The sequence below is a fragment of the Anomaloglossus baeobatrachus genome, chromosome 2 (assembly GCF_048569485.1).
Source record: "Anomaloglossus baeobatrachus isolate aAnoBae1 chromosome 2, aAnoBae1.hap1, whole genome shotgun sequence".
Classification (NCBI taxonomy): Eukaryota; Metazoa; Chordata; class Amphibia; order Anura; family Aromobatidae; genus Anomaloglossus; species Anomaloglossus baeobatrachus.
The window spans coordinates 10,665,876-10,688,384 of record NC_134354.1 but is presented as its reverse complement, the minus strand read 5'-3'; the positions used below and the strand labels follow the sequence as shown (position 1 = coordinate 10,688,384).

Genomic DNA, 22,509 nt, shown 5'->3' with positions numbered 1-22,509 from the left:
CTCTCTCTCCTCTCTCTCTCCTCTCTCCTCTTTCTCCTCTCTCGCTCTCTCTCCTCTTTCTCCTCTCTCTCCTCTCTCTCGCTCTCTCCTCTCTCTCGCTCTCTCTCCTCTTTCTCCTCCCTCTCTCCTCTCTCTCATCTCTCTCTCCTCTTTCTCCTCTCTCTCGCTCTCTCTCTCCTCTCTCTCTCCTCTTTCTCCTCTCTCTCTCCTCTCTCTCATCTCTCTCTCCCTCTCCTCTCTCTCATCTCTCTCTCTCTCTCTCTCTTTCTCTTTCTCTCTCCCTCTCCTCTCTCTCCTCTCTCTTTCCTCTCTCTCATCTCTCTCTCCTCTTTCTCCTCTCTCTCGCTCTCTCTCCCTCTCTTCTCTCTCCTCTTTCTCCTCTCTCTCTCCTCTCTCTCCTCTTCCTCCTCTCTCTCCTCTCTTCTCTCTCTCTCCTCTCTCTCCTCTCTCTCTCCGAACCGCAAATATCCTTTCCCAGCTAAAGAAAACATAAAAAAAAATCACAAACTCAAAACGTTATTTCACAGGAATCCGTTGCCTTTATTATCACACTATTTACAAATTCATCAGTGGTTTAGTGACTGACCGTCGGGCGGGAGGAACGTGCAATGTAACGTTTTTTGTTGCTGTAAAAAAACGCTCCGCAGGATTTCATCGGGATCCGTTAAGAGGCATAATCAATGTCTATGGTGCTGGATTCCGTCGTCATGCGTGCAGGATTCTGTCACGTTTTACTGAGCATATCCAGCAGAACGTTGTGAATCATGTAAAATCAGTTCTGGTTTCTTTCTCTCCTCTCCTCTCCTCTCCTCTCTCTCCTCCCGAGCCGAAAATCTCCTTTCCCGGCAAAGATAAAAAAACAAAAAAAACGCAAAATGTTATTTCACAGGAATCCGTTACCTTTATTAGCACACTATTTTCAACGCATCAGTCACATCCGTCACACAACGCATCGCAAGTGTGAAAGCGGCCTAACGGTCACACCATCCACTCTTATGAGCTGTCCCCTTCACACTGTCTGCCAGGAGCAATGGCACTAAAAAAAAACGGAATTCAGTCATTAAGGCTAGTTTCACACTTGCGTTGAACGGCATCCGTTGCATTGCGTTGTGTGACGGATGCAACGGATGTGTTGCATATAGTGGCACAACGGATGCAACGGATGCTGCAAAACAACGGAATCCGTTTAGATTTTTTTTTTTTTTACAGTTTTACCGGCGGCAGACTATTGTGAACGATCAGCTGATCGCTCCCAGTAGCCGGCCGCCGGGTGATCAGCTGATCGCTCCCAGTAGCCGGCCGCCGGGTGATCAGCTGATCGCTCCCAGTAGCCGGCCGCCGGGTGATCAGCTGATCGCTCCCAGTAGCCGGCCGCCGGGTGATCAGCTGATCGCTCCCTGCAGCCGGCCGCCGGGTGATCAGCTGATCGCTCCCTGCAGCCGGCCGCCGGGTGATCAGCTGAGCGCTGTCACTTGCCGGCCGCCGGGTGATCAGCTGATCTCTCCCTGCAGCCGGCCGCCGGGTGATCAGCTGAGCGCTGTCACTTGCCGGCCGCCGGGTGATCAGCTGATCGCTCCCTGCAGCCGGCCGCTGGGTGATCAGCTGATCGCTCCCTGCAGCCGGCTGCCGGGTGATCAACTGAGCGCTGTCACTTGCCGGCCGCCGGGTGATCAGCTGATCGCTCCCTGCAGCCGGCCGCCGGGTGATCAGCTGAACGTTCGGCCACCGCGAGCCAAAATAAAGTTTGTGATTTAAAAAAAAAAAAAGAGCATGCGCAGTGAAATCCAGAGGATTCCGCTGCTCAAAACAACGTTACATGCTGCGTTCCTCCCGCTGGGCGGAAGCAACGTAGCGTCGCCCAGCGGAAGCAACGCAGGTCCTTTTGGTACAATCCGTCATCCATACAAGTCTATGGGAAACAGCGGAATCCGTTAACGGATTCCGCTGTTTTCCAAAAGGGCGGATTGTAACGGAAGGAAAACAACGCAAGTGTGAAAGTAGCCTAAGACGATGCCCAATATTTTCTGCGTATATTGTATTGGCTAAAAGTTTTGTTTTTCATACTTTGCTGCTTCGGTGTTTTTGTTCTTTTAATTGGCTGTTTCTATGGTTACTGCAGCACAATTGAACATTCCATAAGTTGTTACATTTTATTGACAAATCCATGAAGTTTCTGTCCAGACTGAATAGGTGTGAGATCTGGGGAGTTTCCCGGCCGTGGACACCAAATGTCAATGTTTGGTTCCCCACTCACTTTTGCCTTGTGGTCACCACCATGGGGTATAAAGCCCCATCACTGCATTGTCCTGGATGATGGGGGAAGCTGCTCTTAGAGGAGATTTAGATCCCATTTGTGAGCTCTCCCCCTCCCCTAATAACGAATCTTCTCACTCACAATTTTGCCTTTAGTACTAGTAAAATCTCAAAAATTGTTACATAGTAGCTGAGATGTCGGCGGTGTCTACGTCGGTGTATACGGCGGTGTATATGGCGGTGTCTACGTCGGTGTCTACGGCGGTGTATACGTTGGTGTCTACGGCGGTGTCTACGGCGGTGTATACGGCGGTGTCTACGGCGGTGTATATGGCGGTGTATACGGCGGTGTCTACGGCGGTGTATATGGTGGTGTATATGGCGGTGTATACGGCGGTGTCTATGGCGGTGTATATGGCGGTGTATATGGTGGTGTATATGGCGGTGTATACGGCGGTGTCTACGGCGATGTCTACGGCGGTGTATACGGCGGTGTATACGGCGGTGTCTACGGCGGTGTATACGGCGGTGTATACGGCGGTGTCTATGGCGGTGTCTACGGCGGTGTATACGGTGGTGTATATGGCGGTGTATATGGCGGTGTATACGGCTCCCACTATCTCCAGACAGAGAGGTGACTGCTCACCTGGACGAGGGCCGAGCGTCAATATCACTCCAGACGGAGGCAATAGTCCAGACACATCCACAGCTTGTAGACATGACACTTGGTGACCCGGAAGACGGATACAAGGTGATTAACCTCAGGGAGGCGTACAGGACGATAAAAGGGCGAGAATCCATTACTGGCTGCAAGATCGATGCGCTAAATCAGTAGAAACGATGCTGGCCTATCTTATGGACCTGTACAGAATGATCAATGCAATCTATTGCACCCTGTTATCAGCCACTTGAGCAGGAGACCGTTTACTGTAGTGTTCTTAAAGGGAAGGACAGAAAAGGCAGAGAAATCTTAGACCCCAAGGATTTACGTAAAGGGTGGGCTCATCTTTGGCTTTTATGAAGGTAACGCTGCTTTTAGGTCCCGGCGAGCACAGACTGGACTATGAAAATCACTGAGGGACTGAAAACAAAAAAAAAGCCTTTGGTGTAAAATATAGCACAATTTTTACTCGTTCATCATGCAAGCGGGGGAGGGGAAGCTTTTTTTCTGGCCGGAGCTGTTTGGATATTTCTATCATCATTCACGGCCGTACAAAGCTATTAACTCAATAATGATCCTGTCATGCGGCGTGCGGCTTTGCACTTGCTCGGTGTCATGGCGGCGCTGAGCTCTGTTCACACTGCAGACTCTGACGAGCAGCCTGAGGGCTCTTAGTTGTACAGCCTGACTCCGGCGTCGGCTGTGTTTTGCTTCACTGTTCTGCAGTCCAGCAGGAGTTAATTGTTTGGAGCTCAGGATGCCAATGACCACTCGCAGCCACCGTCACTCTTTATAAAGTTCTGGATCCGGTTGCTCCTCGCCGAATATAGCTCAGCTTTGCTTCAGCGATACCGGTCCCTATTGTAGTGATCCAGAACCTGGTGATCTGTCGTGTGGTTTTCTGTGTGGTGTGGAAATATCCCTGTTGTTGGTTTATTTCCTCCCTGTGCTTTATTTCTTCCTGGCCACACACTGTCTCTCCCTCGTGTCTAATTACAATGTGCATGTGTTTTGGTTCTTTCTCCTGTGTGTGTTATTTGTGGGATTTGCTTTTCCGGTCCTGGCCCTCTTCTGGGGTAGGGGAGAGGGGGTGTAAGATCAGGGCTTTAACAGGAGTTAGGGTCACACTGGTGGCCCAGATCTAGCTACTATCAAGCTTACCTCTAGGATAAGGGACAGCGCAGGGCCCCTAGTTTGAGGGTCAACTTTGAGGTCCCTGTTTGGTTACCCTGATTCCCAGTGACAGATCCTGCAATACTTGGTCAAACACTTAATGAGCTCCCCCTTATTGTGATGGTCTGAACTGCTCCTGTCGCGGGCGGAGGGGCCGCGCACGCTACGCTCGGGTCCGGGGCTGCTGTGGCTCGAGCGGTGGGCCGGACCCGGGGACTCGAGCAGCGCTCCTCGCCCACGAGTGAAAAGGGGGTGGTTTGTTCAGGGAGATAGTTCGTGACGCCACCCACGGGTCGTGGTGATAATGGGCACCACCGCTGCTGGTGACGGGGATCCCGGGAGCGATGGCAGGGAGCAGCAAGGATGTTGGTTCCCCCTCCATGGGGAGGGGTTGGTGATCCCGGGGCCCCAACAGCAGGAAGAATAATATGATATGGGGTTCTCCCAAGCAATACGGATGTGTTCGTCTGACTTTGGGAGGGGTCTTATAGGGTTAGCTAACAGGCACTTCAATAATAGGCTCTGGAATGTGGAGAATATTGTGTGATGGTGTGCGATGGTGGGTTTAGTATTATTGTGTATATGTTTATAATTTTACTGATCTTAGGAGTGTAACCTTGCTATTCTGTGTACAATACAGAAGGTTTGAATTAGCCCATTTTCTAACTGTCCATTCATAACTCCCCTGCTCTCCAAATGGCTAAAATCACCCCCTGTAGTGCCTCCGTCTCCAGGGAGCCCCCAAACCAGCCCACCTGTCTGTCTACCCATGGATATAAGGATTGAACATGAGGAGGACATGAAAACAGTAGATGGATGATCTGTGGGACGCGGATGCTACGGCCAGCACCACAGAGACACTAGGAGAAACCCTCATTACACAGGAGAAGACTCCAGGAGGATAGTGACTCTCATCTCCGGGACATTTATCGCTTACTGGACTATATCCATGTTCCTGGACTATTTTACCCCGTGTGTGGTAGATTATTTTATGGACCATTCGGTTTGCATGTAATAAAGGGTCTTGGGATTGTTCACTCATCTCTCTCTGTGTTGATTATGTGATATGGGAGAAGGACCCCATCACAACTAGTGGCAGCGGTGGGATCAACAGAGCACAGCCTAATGGAGATCCACCCACAGAGTGAGTACAGAAACTGGGCCGCATCCAGGGCCAGATTAAGGTTGGTGGGGGCCCCTGGGCAGAAAATCTGGTGGGGGCCCCATAACGTTAAAATTTTTAGCCATAACAGTAGAGCACAAACTGTAGCATTTAGATAAATCCAATGAACATGTATCTTACCCTGTTCTGCCACATTCAGATTTACAGTACTACAATACAGATACAGTCCAGGATCACTCACAGCCGTCACTTATACACAGAAAGTAGAGTTACTCACATTTTTTTATTGATCCCAATGTTAAGACAGCCAAGGAATAGTAAAAATACAGAAAGGAAAAGTTCTCACTGGCAGCAATGGTTGCTAAAAATAAGAAATGTGCTCTCTATTGTATTATCTCCGGAGTAGTACATAGCAGCTGATGTCTGTACACGGTATGCCATACACTGTATCAGAGGTGGATCTAGGTTTTCCTGTCCATGGAGTAGGAGTTCAGTTTGGCGCCCCCTTCTATACACGGCTTATGCGGTTTGAGTAGTTGTCATGTGACCGCTCATACGCCATTTTCACACGTGCCGATGAGCTGCTCTTCCTAATTCTCTCAATGTTCAGTGAAATACTACAGCCCATAAAGAGAAGCAGGAAGAGAAGCTAATTGTGACTCAAAGTATTAAAATGACCTGCAAGTGGTCATGTGACCACTTCTGGAATTAGCAAGCAGAGCTGAATCCTTACATTGAGTATATTACAGGTTGTTGGATTGGGCATGCTACGGGGCTTACTTTTATTATTAAAGGGGTTGTCCAGGTCGACAAGGAAAATTTGTAGTTATCCTATATGACTGCAGACTTCTGAATTCTCACAGCTTGCAGACTGCACACTGTCATGATTTTCCCGTGCCATGAGCAAGTAGTCATGGGACTGCATGATCAAGGGTGAGTGTTTCACCTGAAACGCGTAGTGCTGGTCATGTCATTCTTTGTGTCTGCATGATGAAATAAAGACGTTGGTTTCTTTGCCTGAAGAGCTGGACATCCTTTCTTCTTTCCTATATTATACCGGGCTGTGGCAGTGCCTGTCCGTGCTCCAGGATGAAACCGGGATTGAACTTTCACACGGTGAGCTGATACACACAATTGGATAATAATGCAGCCTCCATGTAAAATAATGCAGCCTCCCCAAGCCTCTGACCACCGTTTACCCTCTCTCTACCCTCTCTCTTCACGTCTCCTCGTTCCCCCGCCGCTGCTCGTCCTCGCCGCTGCTCTGTCCTCGCCACTGCTCGTCCTCCCCGCTGCTCTGTCCTCGCCGCTGCTCTGTCCTCGCCGCCGTCCTCCCCTCCTTCCCTCGCCGCTGCTCGAATTTGTCGCTGCTCTGTCCTCACCGGCGCTCGTCCTCCCCGCTGCTCGTTCCCCTGCCGCTGCTCTGTCCTCGCCGCTTCCCTCGTTCCCTTGCCGCTGCTCTGTCCTCACCGCTGCTCGTCCTCCCCGCTGCTCGTTCTCCCGGTGCTGTGGTCGGCGTCCTCACGTCCTGCACTCTGTGCATTTAGCACAGCAGTCGCACGGGAGTGACGTCACGGCGCAGGCACAGGGGTAGAATGATGATGCATAGCGCGGCAGCGCTATGCTTCATCATTACTGTGCGCGGTGATGGGGGAGCCGCCCCAGGCAGGGGGCCCCGATGCTGCGGCTGACACCAGGCAGGGGGTCCCGCTGCTGCGGCTGACACCAGGCAGGGGGCCCGGTGTCGGTGGCGGCACCAGTTCAAATAGCGGCCGCGTGGTCTGCGGCAGAACAGCGCAGATCCTCTCTCACTGACAGGAGCTGGCTGCTGATCTGCCTGGCGGTCGCCGGGCCCCTAACCTCCCGGGCCCGGTCGCAGAGACGACCGCTGCGACCGCGGTAGTTATGCCCCTGCTAGCACCCTCATCAGTAAACGAATATATCACCAGAACCACCAATACATGACTACAGTACCAAATTTACTACAACAATATATTGTAATGTCACATCCCCATATACATTTGTATCACATGAATTAAAAACTCCCAGTATGTCCTTAACAATTGTAAGAAAATGCTGGGAGTTATCAGTATTTATCAGACTTTGGACCATACAGGAACCACAGTCCTGATGAGAAGCATTGAGTATCACACACATACAGTCACATCCAGGGACCTTGTAGGTGACATCTTCCCTGATCGGAGTCATCTTATTCTTTCTTCTCCATCTTGTCCAGACGTCATGATGACTATTCACATCCACAGCTCCTCTCTGCAGACTTCCCGGGCCTTCTGCAGCACATCTCGACATTATGCCCTTAAAAATAAATAGTAGAATGATTATAATGCTCCTAAATATAAATATATGACCTACGCTATGCGCCTGAATAAATAATTGCCCCTCACTGTGCTCCCTGCATAAAATGACCCACACAATGTCATTCTTATGGTACATGGCGTCTTCTTTCAGTTCAGGGCCCCCTCGTCACACCGTCCTGTACAATGTGTTCCCACTATACTTCCAAATGTCTATACTGTGCCCCCTCCTCACACTCCTCCTCCTGAGCTGTACCCTCACAATGCCCCCCAAGCTATCCCCTCTCTATACTGCCCTCACCCTCAGCACCAAAATCACTATAGTGCAACTCAATCTCATATTCCCCCTCCTCAGCATACTGTGCCCTCCATACTGTGCCCTCACACTGCCCACCATGCTGCCCCTTCTCTATACTGCTTATCCCCCCCCACTACCCAGTCTCTATGCTATGCCCCTCACACTTTTCTCCACCAATACTCTCCACTTACAATATTCTCCCACCATACTGCTGCCTCACTTTTTAATGGTGCCCCCCTGATTACTGTGCAGGGGCAAATATGACGCATGCCCCCTAAAGGTACGCTCCTGAACAGTGTACAGGAGAATACATGACTGGTACACAATATACTGTGATACAGACATCAGATATTATACAATATACACATTATTATATACCATCTGATGTGTGTACACAGTATATCACACTACTCTGTACACTGGATGTGGTATACCATGTGCACAGTATATCACACTACTCTGTACACTGGATGTGGTATTCCATGTGCACAGATATACAATCCCCTGCACTGATCACACCTGGGCCTACAGGACAGGATGTAACATATTCTATATGTAATATGGGCCATATAGTGTAATGTGTGCTGCAGGCTCAGATGTGATCAGTGCAGGATTCTGTGTACTGATGTTTGTGCTGGAGATCAGTGTGAGTTATTGCAGGGGAGGGATGAGGCCGATGACCCGGCACTGACAGCCCGACCTGATCTGCAGCAGCTCACACTCCTGCAATAACTCACACTGATCCCGAGCAGAGTGGCCGCTGACACTATGGAACCGGTCTGGTGTTATCAGCGGCGTCTGCTCCCTCCTCACTGCAGTCTCCTGCCTGGCCGGCACCATGATTAATGACCTCATACTTACCGGGATCCACTGAGACCTCCGGTCCTCCCACAAGCTCCTCTACGGAAGGAAGAAGCAGCAGCAGGTGCGCGGTGACGTCATCCTGGCAGACGCAGCGTCCAGTGGGCGTGTCTGCAGTACAGTGATGGCCGGGATTCAAATACCTTAAAGGTACAGTGCGGTCTTGAACCACTGCGGCATTAATAAAATGGCGGACACACAGATGGTGGTGGGGGCCCCCTCAGAGGCTCTTGTGGTGGGGGCCCCTGGGCTGAAGCCCCGTCTGCCCCGCCTATAATCCGGCCCTGGCCGCATCCAGTCTACAGGAGAGAGCCAGAGATCTGGGCCTGAGCTACCAGGGACTGAGTAAAGAGGCCTTAATTGATCTACTGGGGGGTGCGAGCCAGTCACCTCCTCCCAGATGTCTGACGGACAAGCACTGGGGACGGGGATCCCTGCCCCAAAAAGCCAGTGGTTGGTGTGGTATGAAAAAGAAATGGCAGCTCTTGGCCCCGGTTTATCTCAGGAGTATAAGGAGGAGGCTGCTCGCCGAGCACAGAGGAGACAAGAAGCAATGGAGTCCGGCAGAGGGAGTAATGTGAGTGTAAGCCCAGTGATCCGGGAGCCTGTACGGATCACCCGGGCGGACTTCAAGCCATTTGATGAGGCTTCCGGAGATGTGGAGGGGTTCTTCAAGGACTTTGAGCAGCGGTGTGCGGTGATGGAGGTTCCCCACTCTGGCTGGATGCGTTTGTTAGTGGGACCCCTGAACGGAGCCTGGCAGAGTCTTATCACACCATTGCCTCACAGCAGAACCGGGATTACAACATTGTAAAGCGGACTATCCTGGATTACCATGCCATCACCCCAGACTCACATAGGGCACAGTTCCGAGACCTCCCATGCACCACGGCGGGATCGTTTAGGATGTATGCCCATAAGATGTCCCAGGCATGTCGGAGATGGCTGGAAGCGAAAAATGCCTTCACTGTCGCAGATGTTATACAGATATTTCTTAAATAATAATTTCTTGCCAAGTGTCCCTCAAAAATACGGGAATTGGTCAGAGAGCACACACTGTGCACCTTGGATGGAGCTGCAGTTGTATCTGCCCCGCACAGAGAGATGTTATGTATGCGGACAACCTGGGCACCTGCAATCCAATTGTCCCTCAAGGACTCGGAGTGTCCCCCACGCATCTCCACCTCATCTGATGCATCTCCATCTTGCCTGATGAAGACTTACTGTTGCGGGCGGGGAAGGACATCGCTGCGCTGTGCTCGCTAACGCTCGGGTCCGGCACTGCTGCGATGGCTGCTCGGTGGCTCGGTGGGCCGGATCCGGGGACTCGAGCGGCGCTCCTTGTCCGTGAGTGAAAGGGGGTAGTTTGGTTTGGGGATTTGGTCCGTGACGCCACCACGGGTTGTGGTGAGGTTGGGCACCACCGCTGCTGGTGACGGGGATCCCGGGAGCAATGGCAGGGAGCAGCTGGGATGTTGTTTTCCCCCTCCGTGGGTAGGGGTTGGTGGTCCCGGGGCCCGGTGAGATGACGGGGAGGCAGAGTCGGATGGGTGCAGGGTCGCTTGGACTGCGCAGCGCGGTGCCAGACGGCACGGTAGTACTCACTCAGCCACAAATGTACGCAAAGTCTCTGGTAAACCAAACGGCTGGATGGACGGGTCCTGCAGCCGGCTGCTGTGGCTTCTCCTGGACGGTTGGTGATGGCTGCCTTTCCCTGCACCTTTGTGTATGTTCTGTCCCGATGGATTCCCACCGGTAACCCGCTCCCCAGTGTGTGTAGGTGCCGGAGGAGCCCTTTTGCCCGCAGGCTCTGGCCCCCGGAACTCTAGCTGTGGCGGTAGCTGTATTTCCTTTTGCTGGTCGGACGGTTGCCTTCAATCGGGTCCCGGCCGCTAGGAAACCCCTGGGACCCCGGCCATCGACGGACCTGACCCCTAACGGCGACACCAAGCCTGGTCAGGGTCTGCAGGCCCCGCCTGTGTGTGCTGGCTTCACTTCGCTCCCCGGTTCGGTACCGGCGGGCCACCGCCCGTCCCCGTTCCTACGGCTCCGCGTTGATCGGCCTCTCCTGCAGATGGTCACCACCGTCTGCCAACCTTGCTCTTAGTGCCCGGGCCACACACCCGGACACGGTCAGTTTACTCCTCCACTGCTACTTCACTCCTCTCTCTTCCACCTCCCTAACTGACTGCTTTCCTTTTCCCGCCTCCAGTACTGTGAACTCCTCAGTGGGTGGGGCCAACCGCCTGGCTCCACCCCACCTGGTGTGGACATCAGCCCCTGGAGGGAGGCAACAAGGATTTTGTGTCTGGCTGATGTGCCTGACTCAGGGTGGGGGTGTATGTTGTAGTACCTGTGATGACCTGCTAGTCCAGGGCGCCACATTCCCCCTTGGTTAAATGCAGACCGTCCGTGGGCTGCCATCCATCACCGGTTTTATTTTTCTTTTTCAACTGTAAAAATAATAAATAACATGTAACGGTAAACATTAAGCATACTTCAGGTCATCTTGAACGTTGCGAAAACACAGATATTTACATTTTTAATAACAACGGACGGCTTCTGCTCTCCCACCCAAGCAACCTAGCCCTGATGCTGCCCCTAAGAAGTGGGCAGCACCCCTTGACCCCAGTCCAGATCCAGGCTGCCCGAGCGGGAACGGGTACGGTGCCTCGCACCCGGCTGTCACTTCAGGGGACCCCACGTCCATGGGGGACCCCTGACCCCCGGAGGATTGCCACCGGTTGCGGTAGTGGCGGGCCTGGGCCATCTCTTTCCTCCAGGCCCATCCTCCAAATCAGCCTCTCCGGAGGCGGCAACGGAAACATGCCCCAACATATTTACAATCCCACCAGTTTGTGGGTGCCCTGCAAGTTCTCAGGCATGTCCATGAAGAGTTCCTCATGCAACGGTAGGAAAGGGTCCCTACAGGGACAACTTGCCGGCAACGGCCGGATCAATCACGGTGTCAATCTGGTTAAACTTCGGTTTGATTCATTCATTTACTTAACAGGTTACGGTACTGGCGGTCCCAACGGGGACAACGGTGCAACGGAGGAACCGCTGCCTTACTCCAACTCTTCCTCTGAGGTAGCCTCACCCTCCGCTGCCAATATTTCAAACATGCGGTGGCAGGCCTGTTGGGAAAGGGCCGCCCGGTATCCATTCCCACCGGCGCGCGGGACATAGAAAGCTACCGGCCCACCGCCGTGGCGAAGACTCTCACCCGCTTCCTCGGACTCCGAAACTGGCTCTGTATCAGGTCCGGAATCATCACTCCTACCCCCCTCACGGTCAGGCGCTCCCTCTAGGGCCAGGCGGACTGCCGGGGCCTTCTTCTCCTCTGCGCCAGGTGGGTCGTTACCAGTCGCAGCAGCACCCGGGCCTGCAGCCTCCTCAAGCTCTCCGACCTCCAGACCCTCGGCACTCAGCATTTCGGGTCCCACGCCGTAGCACGGGGCAGCAGGTCAGCGCTGGGGAGCCCCATGGGTAGTGGCAGGAACGGTACAAGGGCCAGGATCGGACCGGGTCTCCCAGCCGCAGCGGCCGGTCCCTGTGGGACATGGAGGCATGGGTAACTCACCAGCTCCGTCACGTCGGCTCCCATCTCGTGCATCTGGGCAATCGCAATCAGCGCTTCCACCTCGGTGGTCCACTGCTCCGCCAGGAGACGGATCTGATTCCGATGACGTTGGTTAGACTCAGTTACTCGGTCCCTCATCCACGCCACGGTCCCGGGCACGGACTGCTGGGCCTCGGGTGGGGCTGACATGGTGTCGCGGCCTCAGGGTTCCAGGAACCGGGTGGTTTACAGAGTCCTGGCGTCCCTGCTTTTATGGCCTCAGTTTACATGCGGCCGGACGCCATCCACCCCCCCTTGGTCTTTTCTCGGCACCTCCTCTTCAGGGGCGGGGCTTCGGCTTTCGCACCTCCACTGCTCGAGAAGACGCTCGAGCGGGAAAATCTTCGCGCCCAAGATGGCGGATTCTGAAATTTTTCGTCCGGACACCGCCGGCGGGGCACAAGGCGCACTTCTACCAGCTGGCAGAACGGTAAGATCCTGTTCGTGACGCCAAGTTGTCGCGGGCGGGGAAGGACGCCGCTGCGCTGCGCTCGCTAACGCTCGGGTCCGGCGCTGCTGCGACGGCTGCTCGGTGGCTCGAGCGGTGGGCTGGATCCGGGGACTCGAGCGGCGCTCCTCGCCCGTGAGTGAAAGGGGGTAGTTTGGTTTGGGGATTTGGTCCGTGATGCCACCCACGGGTTGTGGTGAGGTTGGGCACCACCGCTGCTGGTGACAGGGCTCCCGGGAGCGATGGCAGGGAGCAACTGGGATGTTGTTTTCCCCCTCCATGGGTAGGGGTTGGTGGTCCCGGGGCCCGGTGAGATGACGGGGAGGCAGGGTCGGATGGGTGCAGGGTCGCTTGGACTGCGCAGCGCGGTACCAGATGGCACGGTAGTACTCACTCAGCCACAAATGTATGCAAAGTCTCTGGTAAACCAAACGGCTGGATGGACGGGTCCCGCAGCCGGCTGCTGTGGTTTCTCCTGGACGGTTAGTGGTGGCTGCCTTTCCCTGCACCTTTGTGTATGTTCGGTCCCGATGGATTCCCACCGGTAACCCGCTCCCCAGCGTGTGTAGGTGCCGGAGGAGCCCTTTTGCCCGCAGGCTCTGGCCCCCGGAACTCTAGCTGTGGCGGTAGCTGTATTTCCCTTTGCTGGTCGGACGGTTGCCTTCAATCGGGTCCCGGCCGCTAGGAAACCCCTGGGGCCCCGGCCACCGACGGACCTGACCCCTAACGGCGACTCCAAGCCTGGTCGGGGTCTGCAGGCCCCGCCTGTGTGTGCTGGCTTCACTTCGCTCCCCGGTTCGGTACCAGCGGGCCACCGCCCGTCCCCGTTCCTACGGCTCCGCGTTGATCGGCCTCTCCTGCAGACGGTCACCACCGTCTGCCAACCTTGCTCTTAGTGCCCGGGCCACACACACGGACACGGTCAGTTTACTCCTCCACTGCTACTTGACTCCTCTCTCTTCCACCTCCCTAACTGACTGCTTTCCTTTTCCCGCCTCCAGGACTGTGAACTCCTCAGTGGGTGGGGCCAACCGCCTGGCTCCACCCCACCTGGTGTGGACATCAGCCCCTGGAGGGAGGCAGCAAGGATTTTGTGTCTGGCTGATGTGCCTGTCTCAGGGTGGGGGTGTATGTTGTAGTACCTGTGACGACCTGGCTAGTCCAGGGCGCCACATTACCACCCCCCCACTGGAGTGGACCACTAACCCCTGCACCATACATACACATTTTGGAGTGTGCAGCCTCTGGACTTTGTCCTCAAGCTACCCAAAGCAATGGCAACACCACTTGCTGGATGATTTAATCGATCGAAGACTGCTGGAGGATTGTGAATCTCATCTCCCAGGCATTTATCCCATTACTGGACTATATCCGTATTTCTGGACTATTTGACCCTCCGTGTGGTGGATTATTTTATGGACTTTCTGGATTGCTTGGAATAAATGCTCTTTGGATTGTTCACCCATCTCTCGCTCTGTTGATTGTGTGATTCTGGAGATGGAGCCCATAACATATGGATTTACATACAGTTGCTAGGTGAAAACCCGCCTGCACATTCGCATTAAATACAGAGCACCATATGGATTTCACTCGTGTAACGTTTCTGGATGAGAATGGGTCTGATTTGTTATATGCAGATGTGAGAGAACCCAAAGATTTACAAAGTCTCACCTTTGATGCTTAATGATCTTATTCTGCGGCCTGCGACAGACATAACAACTATGGAAGGCAATCAGCACAAAGGGGAGAAATACAATTGTAAAAATTATTTTTTGTCCAAAAAAAGTCCTAGGCTGTTCTGTGTGACATCCATTTTTTTTCTCACACCCATAGTCCACAGATTGCTGAGCTCGTCTGATTTATGCTGCCGACATTTCTTCCTGAGCCCGATTACAGCTGAGGAAAGATACATGGCAGATCACAGGGGTCACTGCATGACATGGGTCCTGCGTAGTGTTAAGCGGACCCGGATCCGCAAAATCCGGATCCGCAAGGTTTGAGCGCCCGATCCAAGTCCGACCAGTACCTTGGATTCGGGGTGCACGATTCTTCTTCTTTTTCTTACTACTCTTCTTCTTCTTCTTCTTCTTCTTCTTCTTCTTCTTCTTCTTCCTCCTCTTCCCCTTCCTCTTCCTCCTCTTCTTCTTCTTCCTCCTCTTCCTCTTCTTCCTCCTCTTCATCTTCTTCTTCTTCTTCCTCCTCTTCCTCTTCCTCCTTTTCTTCTTCTTCCTCCTCTACCTCTTCCTCCTCTTCCCCTTCCTCTTCCTCCTCTTCCCCTTCCTCTTCCTCCTCCTCCTCTTCTTCCTCCTCTTCCTCTTCTTCTTCTTCCTCCTCTTCCTCTTCTTCTTCCTCTTCTTCTTCTTCTTCCTCCTCTTCCTCTTCTTCCTCCTCTTCCTCCTCTTCCTCTTCTTCCTCTTCTTCCTCCTCTTCCTCTTCCTCCTCTTCCTCTTCTTCTTCTTCCTCCTCTACCTCTTCCTCCTCTTCCCCTTCCTCTTCCTCCTCTTCCCCTTCCTCTTCCTCCTCTTCCCCTTCCTCTTCCTCCTCTTCCCCTTCCTCTTCCTCCTCCTCCTCTTCCTCCTCCTCTTCCTCCTCTTCTTCCTCCTCTTCCTCTTCTTCTTCTTCCTCCTCTTCCTCTTCTTCTTCTTCTTCCTCTTCTTCTTCTTCCTTCTTCTTCCTCTTCTTCTTCTTCTTCTTCTTCTTCTTCCTCCTCTTCCTCTTCCTCCTCTTCCTCTTCTTCTTCTTCCTCCTCTACCTCTTCCTCCTCTTCCTCTTCTTCTTCTTCCTCCTCTACCTCTTCCTCCTCTTCCCCTTCCTCTTCCTCCTCTTCCCCTTCCTCTTCCTCCTCCTCCTCCTCTTCCTCCTCTTCTTCCTCCTCTTCCTCTTCTTCCTCCTCTTCCTCTTCTTCTTCTTCTTCCTCTTCTTCTTCTTCCTTCTTCTTCCTCTTCTTCTTCTTCCTCCCCTTCCTCTTCCTCCTCTTCCTCTTCTTCTCTTTCTCTCTCTCTTTCTCATCCCGGATCTGGCTCCCCATTGATTTACATGGCCGCGGATTCCAGATCGGATCCGGACTTCGGCGGCAACCCGATCCGGATCCGCCGGACCCGGATTATGACCGATCCGCTCAACTCTAGTCCTGCGCCATCCCTTTATTTCTTGCATTGCACTGGGCGAACCATAAAGCCCAGGATTTTACTTTTCAGATACATCTATGGAAATGGGTGTGAGAATTATTTTGGAGCCGCACGATCGTGAACAGAACAAAGACAAAGCCCTGACCCCCAGTTACTGGCAATGGCCCTAATGGCTCCGGAGCTTCGTGGCTGCCAGAAAAGCTCTCAGTATTGAAGTTGGGCAGAGATCGGGATCGATCAGTCCTATATATAATCTGTTATACGGAGGCTGATGAGGCCACAGACTCCTCTCCCAGAAGGAGCAGCGTAGATTCTATAGAGGAGAGGGTCACACAATCACCTGTGGGGGAGGGGGTCACTGTATAATGCAGAATCTTGACAGATCCTCTCCAGCCTCCTGCAGGATTCTGCTCTTCTCTGGATTTACTCCATTAACTCTTTTGCTCCAGGATTGTGGAGATTGAAAACCCTCCTGTACAATGTAAATTATCTACTATTTACAGCTCAGGAGTCGTGTAGGAACGTGAGACCTCAGCGAAAACCTCCGGCCGCTCTCAGGTCACGTAATTCCAGGTACTCGCTCAGATTCCCATAATAAGAAGGCCAAGCCGAGGGCAACGCCACCGCACAGCGCCGAATATTCCCAGACTAAGGCTACATTCACATGACCGGTCCATTTTTGCAGTCCGCAAAACAGGGTCCGTTTTTTTTCACAGATGCGTCCGTGTGAGATCCGTTCCATTCTGTATACGGTCTGTGTGTCATCCGGGGTTTTTTTTTGCGGTCCGCAAAAACCAGAAGCAGCAAGAGAGATAAATAGATGAGTAGATATAGAGATGGATAGATAGATATAGAGAGAGCGATAGAGGGATGAATGAATGAATGAATGAATAGAGGGATAGATATGTCGCGGGCGAAGGAGGGGACACTGCGCTCTCCCACTGCTCGGGTCCGGCCGCTGCTGCTGCTCGGTGGTGGCTCGAGCGGTGGGCCGGATCCCGGGGACTAGAGCGGCGTTCCTCGCCCGTGAGTGAAAAGGGGGAATTTGATTGTGGGGATTTGATGATTGTCCGTGACGCCACCCATGGTTGTGGTGAGATTGGTGACACCACCGCTACTCTAGACGGGGATCCCGGGAGCGGTGACAGGGAGCAGCTTTGTTGTTAGTCCTCCCCTCCGTGGGTAGGGGGTTGGTTGTCCCGGGGCCCGGTGATGGGGTAAGGATGGATGGCAGGCGGGTTACGGGGCCTGGTGAGATGCAGGGTCGCGGGGGCAGCGCTGTGCCGCACGGCACGGTGGTACTCACTCAGCCAATGATGAGGACACAGTTCTCGCTAAAACACACGGCTGGATGGACGGGTCCCACAGATGGCTGCGGTGTTGTTTCTCCCGGCAGGTTGATGGTGACTGCCTTTCCCTGCACCTATGTACGGTAGATGGTTCCAATGGGTTCCCACCGGTAACCCACTCCCCAGCTTGGGTATGGGCTGGAGGAGCCCCTTTTGCCCGCAGGCTCTGGCCCTGGGAAACAGTTGCCTTGGCGGGGTGTCTCCCTCTCCTGGTTGGACTGTTGCCTTCTGTTGGGACTTGGCTGCTGGGAAACCCAGGAGGTTCCCTTCACTAACGAATTCAGCAAATTCACGGCGACTCCTAGCCTTGCCGGGGTCCGTAAGCCCCTGCCAGATGGTGCTGGCTTCTCTTTGCGTACCGGTCCGGTACCGCCGGGCCACCGCCCGAGCACGGTTGTTACGGTAAGCTCTGATAGGCCACTCCTGCAGACGGTCACCACCGTCTGCCAACCTTGCTGCTCCGTCCGGGCCACACACCCGGTCCAACTTCAGTCTGCTCCACTACCACTTCACTTCCTCTCGCTTTCCACTCTCAAACTGAACTCTACTCTTTTCCCGCCTCCAGGACTGTGAACTCCTCGGTGGGCGGGGCCAACCGCCTGCCCCACCCCCTGGTGTGGACATCAGCCCCTGGAGGAAGGCAACAAGGGTTTTGTGTCTGACTTCGGTGTGCCTGACCGGGAGTGTGGGGTGTGTGGGTGTTGTGCTCTGTGGCCCCTGGCTTATCCAGGGCGCTACATTCCCCCTTAGTTAAATGCAGACCGTCCGTGGGCTGCCCGTCCATCACCGGTTTTATTTTCACAAACTGAAAAATAGAAAAACGGTTACACATTACAATTAAAATAACATCTTCCCACATCGGGAGGTACTCTTACTTAAACGTTACGGTTACGGCTTCCGCTCTCTCCCACCCAAGCAACCTGGCCCTGATGCTGATCCCTAAGCAAACAGGCAGCACCCCTTGACCCCAGTCCTGCACAAGTTGCCCGAGCAGGTTCTGTCCTTTTCAGGGGACCCACGTCTATGGGGAACCCCTGAAACCCCCAGAGGATTGCCACCGGTTCCGGTGGTGGCTGGGCCCCAGCCTGCTCCACTGCGGACCCTTCCTCCAATCTGCCTCTCCGGAGGCGGTAACGGTGGAAGCCACAACAACATTATTATTTACATGCCACAAGTTTGTGGTTGCCCTGCTAGTTCTCGGGCTTGTCTGTAGTAGTTTCTACGCATAATTTGAAAAGGGGGTCCCAACGGGGACCAGTTGCCGGCAACGACCGGTTCAAATCCAGCTGCAAATCAAGGCTTCAATCAGGTGACTCTCAGTTGATTATTCTTATCATTCTCTTAAACGGTACTTTTAACACACACACTTTCTCCACCTTTTTAAAGAACAGTTTCCCTGTACCTAAGTGGGGGTCTACCTAGGTTGGGACGAGTGGACCTCCAGGGTCCAGTGTCAGTGGGGACAGGCAGTGGGGCAGAGGGAACACTAGTTCCTCTTCCCTACTATCGTGTGGGGCAGGCGGAGGCATAGGGGAGCTGGGTACAGGTTCATCCCTGGGCACTGGATCATGGTCGACCACTTCCATCACTTCCTCATCCACGGGTTGTGGGAACAGTATCACTGGAAAAATCACCGCGCCATTCTGTGTAGGCTAGTCCGCTGGGAAGTCACCCATCATGGTGTGGATTACCTCTTTTGCCTTCTCCGCCGGTTTAGGAACCAGAAATTCAGCCGCTGCCCTCAATGCTGGTGGGCACCTCTTCAGATGGTCCCGGGAAACCGTGGCCAAAGTGCCCCCTTGGTCACGACTGATCTGGTAGGCCTTCCCATCTTCCCATCCTGTGGGTTGTATGACATATGGGGTTTGCTCCCATTGATCATCCAGCTTGTGGGTCCTCCTCTTTCGCTTCAGCACTACATCCCCAGGCTGGAAAGGGCCAGCAGACGCCTTCTGGTTGAAGCGCTGCTCCTGTTGTTCCCGACTCTGACTCAAGTTCTTCTCAACATATTCCTGAATCTGTCGGTACTGCACCCTCCGCCGAGTGTCCCATTCAGCTGTCGAAGGGAGTGCTTCTGGGGCTTCCAATCCCATGTCCAGATCCACCGGTAGCCGGCCGGGGCGAGCCCTCATCAGGTGTGCTGGGGTGCATTTCGTTGAGCTGGAAGGGATATTGTTGTACATATCGACCAAGTCAGGTAGCTTCTCCGGCCACAGGTTCCGCTCTTCTAGCGGCAACGTCTTGAGGAGGCCCAGGACCATGTGGTTCATCTTTTCACACATGCCGTTGGTTTGGGCATGGTAAGGCGTGGTCCGGATCTTCTTGCAGCCGTACAGCTGACAAAATTGTTGGAACACCTCCGCTTCAAAGGCCGGGCCTTGGTCAGTAAGCACCTTCTCAGGGTATCCATGTGGTCGGCAGAAATAAGCCTGGAACGCTCTAGCGGCGGTACGGCCAGTTAGGTCTTTGACTGGGACAATCACCATAAACCTTGAATAGTGGTCTACAATGGTTAGAGCGTAGGTGTACCCACTTCGGCTGGGGGTGAGCTTTACATGGTCCAGGGCGACCAGCTCCAGCGATTGATGTGTAACGATCGGGTGTAGGGGTGCCTTCTGGCTTGCCTCGTCCTTTCTTCTCAGCGTGCAAGGGCCGCACTCTCGGCACCAGGCCTCTACAGATTCCCGCATTCCACTCCAATAGAACCGCTCTCTCAACAGCATTTCCAGTTTCTTCCATCCGAAGTGTCCAGCACCATCATGGTACGCTTGCAGGACGGTGGGCACGTTAGCTTGGGGAATCACCAACTGGCGGATTTTCTCATGAGTCTTCGGGTTAATCAGCTCACGGTACAACTTCCCCTCGTGTAGATACAGCCGGGTCCGTTCTCGCCACAGGCGTTGGGCTTCAGCTGGGGCGGCAGGGTCTATTCCAGCAGCACCTTGTTCCACCAAGATCTTGACTAAGCGAACAGCGGGTGCCTGGTCCTGAGCTTCTTGCCACTCCTGGCTGGGCAGCGGGTCCAGGTTTACCCGTTGTTGATAGACATGCACCTTCTCAGTCGCTGGTCGATGAAATGCAGGCAGCTCAATCTCTTCGAGGTCGTCATCCTCAGGCCCTTCTTCCAACAAGTGGGGCATCCGTGAGAGTGCATCGGCATTAACGTTGGCACTGCCGCCCTGTACTTTATGGTGAAATCGTAAGTTGGCTAGCCTAGCCACCCACCGCTGTTCCAACGCGCCCAGCTTGGCAGTGTCCAGGTGGGTCAGCGGGTTATTATCCGTGAAAGCGGTGAACTTAGCCGCTGCCAGGTAATGGCGGAACCGCTCGGTGATAGCCCACACCAGTGCCAGGAGTTCAAGTTTGAAAGAGCTGTAGTTCTCGGGGTTCCTCTCAGTCAGTCGAAGCCATAAGCAATCACTTTTTCTTTTCCGTCCTGGACCTGGGATAGAACCGCCCCTAAGCCTACATTGCTGGTATCGGTGTAAAGGATGAAGGGGTGGTTGTAATCAGGGTATGCTAGGATTTCTTCTCCGGTCAGGGCCGCTCTCAGCTGACGGAAGGATTCCTCATGCCTTTCTTCCCACACCAATGGGGCTCCTAGGGGTCTACCACCTTTGGTCTGTCCCACGAGGAGGTCTTGCATGGGGGCAGCCATCTTCGTGTACCCCTTGATGAAGCGACGGTAATACCCCACCAGGCCCAGAAACTGCCTCACCTCCTTCACCGTGGTCGGCCTCGGCCAGTCCTGAATGGCGGTGATTTTATCAGGGTCAGGGGCGACACCCTCTGCACCGACCACATGCCCTAGGTACTGCACTTTGGGTTTCAGCAGATGACACTTTGAGGGCTACAACTTCATCCCATATTTGGCAAGGGACGCAAACACCTCGGCTAGGTGCTCCAGGTGGGCTTCATATGTCTGGGAGTACACAATCACATCATCCAGGTACAGCAGGACGGTCTCAAAGTTTAGATGCCCCAGACAGCATTCCATCAGCCGTTGGAAGGTTTCGGGGGCATTGCACAGCCCGAACGGCATGCTATTAAACTCACAGAGTCCCATAGGGGTAGCAAATGCGGTCTTCTCTCGGTCTTCTGGTGCCACAGCCACCTGCCAGTACCCACTGGTGAGGTCAAGGGTGGAAACGTAATTAGCGGTTCTCAGCGCAGCCAGAGATTCCTCAATGCGGGGCAGAGGGTAAGCGTCCTTATGTGTTATCTGGTTAATTTTTCGGTAATCCACAAACATCCGCATGGTGCCATCCTTCTTCTTAACCAGTACCAACGGGGCGGCCCAGGGACTACAGCTGTCCCTAATAACCCCTGCCTCCTTCATGTTCCTCAACATGTCCTTGGCACATTGGTAGTGTGCAGGGGGAATAGGCCTGTACCTCTCTTTGATAGGGGGATGCTCACCGGTGGGGATATGGTGTTGGACCCCTTTAATCTGCCCGAAGTCTAGGGGATGTTTGCTAAAAACCCGCTCATACTCTCGTACCACCCGGTATACCCCTTCTTTGTGATGTGTAGGGGTATCGTCAGTGCCTACGTGTAGTTGTCGGCACCACTCGTCTAACTCCCCTTGGATGGGTGAGTGCTGGCAGTAGGTGGTGAGGTTGGGGGAATGGCTTTGTGGATGGTGTGGGGATCCAGGGTGAACAACTTGGCAAGAGTAGCGTACCGGGGAAGCCTGACGTCTTCCTACCCGCAGTTCAGCACCCTCATGGGCACTCTCCCCTTCTTTACATCCACCCCTCGGCCGGCCATTACTGTGGGCCAGTGTTCAGAGGGCATGGGCTCTATCATGGCGGGGTAGTCACGCCCCTGGGGCCCTACCGCTGCCCTACACCAAATCATCATCTCGCTCCTGGGAGGCACAATCAAAGGGGCAACATCCATCACTCTCACCCCACCAATCTCTCCTCCTGTCGAGTTCACATGTTGGCGGTACATCAAGGCTCGGATCTCACGCTGCACAGCTCTCTGTCGGCTCCCTGCCACCGTGGCGGCTAGCTGCTGCAGTAGGGTTAGCACGTCACTCATACAGTGCTCCATCACATTGGTCCCTAGCACTATCTTCGGGTTATGATCACTGGGTTCATTCATTATCACAATCATACCCTGGTGTTGCAGTTCAGCTCGCCCCACAGTCATGGCCACTTGTTTGTATCCCACTTGGGTCAATGGGAGTCCATCAGCAGCAATCAGTGTTATACTGGCATCTGGGGGAGCCAGCTCGTCTTTTCCCCAATACCGTTGATACAGAGTGTATGGT

At 53.8% G+C, this 22,509-nt stretch overlaps 2 protein-coding genes across 5 annotated transcripts in view; one reads left to right on the top strand and one right to left on the bottom strand.

The window, feature by feature from the left end:
- The window catches only part of CASR (calcium sensing receptor), a 220,895-nt gene that overhangs the window by 52,015 nt on the left and 146,371 nt on the right, over positions 1-22,509 (top strand). The window lies entirely within an intron of this gene.
- Positions 539-22,509, bottom strand: part of LOC142290838 (uncharacterized) — a 99,628-nt gene continuing 77,657 nt past the window's right edge. For 3 of the 4 annotated variants that reach the window (XR_012750389.1, XR_012750388.1, XR_012750390.1), the window contains one exon: positions 539-837. The gene's annotated coding sequence lies outside the window, so the exon portion shown is untranslated. Of the gene's footprint in view, positions 838-7,369; positions 7,527-8,684; positions 8,725-22,509 lie in introns of those variants that run through there. The other variant, XR_012750391.1, reaches the window with a different exon arrangement.